Raw genomic sequence first — 6000 nt, forward strand, 5'->3', positions numbered from 1 at the left:
GGGATTCACCTACTGTGGGCATCTGAGTTGTTTCCAGTTTTGCACGGTTGCAAATAAAGCTGCTTTGAGCATTTGTGTACACGTCTTTGTCGGACATATGCTTTCATTTCCCTTCAGTAAATATCTGGAAGTGGCTCTGCTGAGCCGTATGGTAGGTATACGTTTAATGTTTTAAGGAGCTGTGGATCTGTTTTCCTGTGGCTTGGCTGTACTGGCTTATACCCGGCAGCACAGAGGACCACCCTAGCGTTAATCACTGGGTATGGTCAGTCTTCTCAGCTTCCCCATGCCAACAGGTGTGTATGGGCATCCCTTTGTGCTTTTAATTTGCATTTTCCTAAGCCTGACAGGGTTGAGTGTCTTTTCATATGCTTATCTGTCATCACATGTCTTTTTGAAGTGTCTGTTCACATCTTCTGCCAATTTTTTTTAGACATTGTTTGTTTTCTTATTTCTGAATTTTGAGAGTTCTTTATAAAGTCTGGGTGTAAGTCCTCATTATGAGTCATGTTTTCCTGCTTCTTTTCATGCCTTGTAATCTTTGATCCGGTGCCAAACTTTGTGAATTGTATCTTGCTGGTGCTAGATATGTAACCCTACAGATTGATATTCTAGACACTTTGTTCTGAGGTGCAGCTAAGTGACTTGCTCTAATTTGATCCTTGTGGGTCTGGCTTTTGTGATTTGTTAGGCAGCAGTGATTATCCTCCAGACTCTTCTTCTACCAAGGTCCCATGAGTGCTAGCGTTTTCCAGGGTAGCTGATGGAAGTGGACGTTGCTCTCTGTGCGAGTACTGACCATCTCTGCCAGTCCATTCACATGGTACCTCTTAAGCCCTCATCCTAACTCCTTTCCAGTACTAGACAGGTTTTCTCTCCCTCTCTCACTATTCCTCTCCATGTCCCTCCCTCCCTCTTTCTTCTATTCTTCCTCCTCTCCACCCTCACCTCTTTCCAGTGTCTTGACAACACTTTCATATATTGTGCCTGCTTTTCTTTAGGTTATGCCTAGACCAGAACAATCTAGTCTGGCATCAGTCTTCCTGCCTAGGAGCTTAAGTCACCATTTGTATTTTAAGCATGCATATCCCTACTAGAGTATAAGTTCCTGGGGAGGAGGGGCTGTGTCTCATCTTGTCACCACTGAACATCAGCACCATGTTCTCAGCGCTCCATAAATAATTGGTGGGAGAATGAATGGGTGAGTTAATCCAATTTGCTTTGGGGAGGAAATGCAATGAAATCTGATCGGCACTAATCTCAGTAGCAATTTTTTTTTTTTATTCCAAGAGAAGGTATGATCCTTTTTACTTTGGGTTTAGAAAGACTGCAAGGGATTTGTTCGTAACATAAATTCCAGTTTGTACGAACATGCTAGTTGGGGTGACTGTGCCATTTGGCATGCGTGTTAACTCCTGAACACTGTAACAGCTTGGTCAGAACGTGTCCAAGACTTTCCTCAGGCTCCCCGGAGAGCTTCAAAATATCTATGACCGTCTGAAAAATGCCTTTCCACTCCGCACATGACCCGAAGCCAGTTTGAAATGCATCATCCATTACGCCAGCCACTTACCACTACAAAAATCAAGCCAGTTGAGCAAACCTACTTTGGTCACAAACTTTAAAGCCATGGACATTTTTTTCTTTTTTGTTTTTTTGTTTTTTGTTTTTTGTCGGTCGTGGGGCCTGAGCTCTGGGTCCTCAGCTCTTCAGCTCAAGGCTAATGTTCTACCACTTGAGCTGCAGCGCCACTTCTCGCTTTATCCTGCTTATGTGGTGCTGAGGAATTGAGCCCAGAGCCTCATGCATGCGAGGCAAGCGCTCTACCACTGAGCCACCTTCCCAGCCCAAAGCCATGGAAACTTTTTTCCCTCATCAGTTTCTGTCCTTAATGTTGGAATTTTGACAGAAGATCCTCCATGAGATCTACTTCTGTGAGACTCAGAAAAACTCCCTTCCGGGCTGGGAAGTCGGCTCAGTGGTAGAGCACTTGCCTTGCATGCATGAGGCCCTGAGTTCGATTCCTCAGCACCACATAAGCAGAAAAACAAAAGCCGGAAGTGGCGCTGTGGCTCAAGTGGTAGAGTGCTAGCCTTGAGCTGCAGAGCTGAGGGACAGTGCCCAGGCCCAGAGTTCAGGCCCTTCAACCGGACCAAAAAAAAAAGAAAGAGAAAAGAAAACTCCCTTCCTCAAAGAATAGGTGAGAGTGGTCCTTCTCATAAACCCTTAAAATCAGAAGCTCATTAGACATCCTCACGGGCTTTAAGGGCAATGTGAGTAAACTCCTTCATTTTAGACTCCATAGCCCTATTATTTCTCCTACGCTTTGTTCACAGGGACTCAAGCTTTGTTATATCACATTACCTGTTCTTTGTTGAAGATCAGCTAAGAACACTATACAACACTACATCTGTGACCCAAAGCACACCCCAAGGGGCTGCCTTTGATTTGTTTTTAAACCAGACAACTTGCCAAACAACTTGAGCGATCTCCTGTAACAATATGAATTTCCCAAAGCACTACCTGAATGATGGAAGGAAAACAAGCAAACAAACCTGAAAGTTAAGGAAAGAAGAGGAAGGAGACTGCCCAGTTGTAATTCATAGAAAGAACTGAGACTTGAGGGGAGGGTGACCAGACAGCAGAGCCTCGGCTCAGGTGTGACGAGTCTACACAAACTAGGCCACCTATGCACATGCAATGTCTGGTTGTACTTCCAGTGGAGGACTTTTTAAGAGAACACCTCATAAACTAGAATGTAGTAAATCAGAGTAAAGGTTCATCATTGTTGTCTGACTTTCCAGAGCTGAGCTGGCCTCGATTTAGCTACCTGACGACAGGTCACAAGGGGAGCCAGCACTGTGAAATGAGTCAGCCCACTAATCGCTTCTGAGACAGGCTACTGGTCAAAGTCTACACAGTTCAGCAGATTAGATAGAAATATTAATTATCTCAATGAATCACAGCTCTGCCTTGTCTTCTAAGCTTGCATTATCATTGACCTATTTTTCTATGTTCCATCTCTCCTCTCCCATTATCCTTGAAGAGTAATGGGGGCCTTGCTGTGGGCATGGTTAGTTTTAGGGGCTGTAACTAAGCTGGTATCATCTTTCACTGGCACAAGATTAATTTACCAGTGAGACAGGGCTGCTCCCTGCCACATGCTAAATTGGTTGACAGCTGGGGGCGGTTTTCACACCTGCCAATGAAAAATCCACTTTGGGTGTGTGGATCAAATTCTATTACCAAGAAACAGAGGGAGCAGAGGGAGGGTCTAGTTTCTAGTTGTCAGACTATCAGACTGTGATTCTAAACAGAAGGGCTATGTTATTTTAAACAGATTATTATTTTATATGTTGGAACTGGAAGTCAACTGACATAATCAATAGTGAGAAAACAGATACACTCTATAAAAATACACCGAATCTTCAGAATATGTTAGTTATAAAATCTTTTTAAGCCAGACGCTGGTGGCTCAGGCCTGTAATCCTAGCTACTCAGGAGGCTGAGATTTGAGGATTGTGGTTCAAAGCCAGCCCAGGCAAGAAAAGTCTGTGAGACTCATCTCCAATTAACTACTGAAAAAAGCTGGAAGTGGTGCTGTGGTGCAAATGGTAGAACCCTAGCCTTAAGCTAAAAGAGCTCAGGGACCATGCATAGACCCTGAGTTCAAGCCCCACAACTGACAAAATGTATCTCTTTGAATAGAAGTGATTTGTCATGTAAAGTCATCTCATGTCAACTACATTCCCGTTAAACTTCCTACACAGAAATCTCTGTGATGGATCATCTGTCTCCATTTAAGCAAATCAAAGATTCCAAATGTTTCCTTAACAACGGTTCATCTGAATCCCAGTGGAAGTTTAGTTTGTGATCTGCCTCTTTCCCGCCTGTTTTCTGACTGTTATATATAGTCCCAGCCCATAGCAAATGAAAGAAAGCATTGATTAGACTTGATTTAAGGCAGCCAGTGATAAATGCAGCTGGGAAATTGATTCATGTCTCTCAAGTGACGGGAGCACCCGTCCACCATTGACACAATTCCTGCCTCAAGGCTGGAGAAAACAAACAGGGAAACACATGTCAAACAGATAAATGACTTAGCTGTTTTCAGCTCTCTGTGGAGGCCATTTGTTTCAGAGATAAGGAAGACTGCTCTCCAAAGTCATGAGAAGATAAGCTAAAAGAAAAGGGTGGCTGTGGAGTTGGATGCCTAAGCACTCGGAAATAACAGCAGCAGCAGAAGACAGGATTTACCTCCCAGGCGGATGTGCTAGGAGATGCGTTGTGGAATGCTCTGTCCTCAAAAAGCATCTATATATGTAATACACACACACACACACACCCATACTGGAGGGTTTGCCAAATAGGCATTCTACCACTGAACTCATTACCCTGGTCCTTTTGCTTTTAGCTTGTTTTTCAGATAGAGTGTCATGCTTTTGCCTGAGCTGGGCTTGGCCCTTGATCCTCCTACCTCCTCCTCCTCCAGAGTAGCTAAGATTACAAGCCTGTACCACCATGCCTGCCTGGCTATTTTAACTGTTTTCCTGGTGTGCATTGTTTTTGAAGTTGTATCCAGAGAGCTGTTCGTTCTGATTGTTCTGACTGGAGTGAGTGCAAACCCAGCATCCTCAGGAATGACTTGGTGATGTGTTTTATGATCCCATGAGAAACTGATGCAACCAGCCTAGACGCTCCCTGGAAACAGGAGCACCTGGCTCTGTGGAGCTTCCCCACAGATCATGGTTAGCTGTTTGTTGCGAGTGTGTGTCACTTTGTGAGTATTCTCACCTGCTTATTTACTCCCCAAGGCCTTCCTTCTCTCCCCCACCCCTTACTGGTCATCTACTCAGTTCCATTTGACGGAGCCTTCAAGGCTCCATCAAATGCCACTTCCCACAGAAGGTCACCCTCCATTCCTCCAGGCTAGAAATAATTTCCCTCTTCTGCACAGTCAGAACAATTTATATCAGTCTTCGTGTGCCCGCTGTCCTCTGCTGGGACACACAGCAGCCAGCTGAACTTCCCACAGCACTTACATAGAGCCCAAACCACAGGATCCTTTCAGCCTCCATCTTTCTTGTCCAGTAACAGCAATCCTGGCTACTCTGCCCTTGTTTTCTTCTGCACATCTTCGTTCTCATCATCGTGTGAGTGTTCTGCCAACCACATTGTGAAGATCAAGTACGTCTCTTCTGGCCTTGAAGAATTTCCCATATTAGGTTTTCTTTGCACATTCATAGCTCATGGATAGCCGCTACCTAACAGGGAGACCTGGTGGTGATCAGGCAATTGGGGGGTGCTCTTGAGGTGGGAGTTAGTTGTTCTTGCAGAGTGAGTTATAAAAGAACAAGCCTGACTGCTTAGTCTCTTCCACCGTGAGGCTCTCTCACCAGAGGACAAATCTTCATCGTGGATTTTAAACCTCCAGAACTAAGAGCTAAATCTCATTTCCTTGTAAGATACCCAGACTCAGATTATTATGTTACAGTCATGAGAAACTAATACAGACTCTTGGTGCTTCCTTCCTAGATCTTCCCCACGTTTCAGCAACATGGTTTATTTAAAAGACAGCATTCCTTGAAATGTTGACGGAGGGGCGAGGGGCGGGGGGAGGGAGCACTGAGCAAGATGCATTGTGTTCATAAACTGCTTTGTCAAACAGCAGCTCCTTCACACAACTACTTAAAGATAGTATTTTTTTAAAGAACAAGATTTTAATGACAACTATCATTTGTTAAGCCACCATATTGTGTTAATGCACCAATGAGTTAAAGAGGCCCTGGCTCTAGTTCAGTTTTTCTGTAGCCACAGACCCTGCTAATGGAAGAGGGTTTGGCCAGAAGACAATATGGCTTTGCTCTTTGATGGCTACACTGGGGTGAAACTTCCAGTCTGGCCCAGGGGGTTTTGACTCTGCCTGCACACTTGACCCATCCAAGAACGGGAAGGATGGGTGTCCAGTCCCCTTGCGGACAGTGGAATCTGAGTCTAGGA

The sequence above is a fragment of the Dipodomys ordii genome, unplaced genomic scaffold, assembly GCF_000151885.1.
Source record: "Dipodomys ordii isolate 6190 unplaced genomic scaffold, Dord_2.0 Scaffold12, whole genome shotgun sequence".
Lineage (NCBI taxonomy): Eukaryota > Metazoa > Chordata > Mammalia > Rodentia > Heteromyidae > Dipodomys > Dipodomys ordii.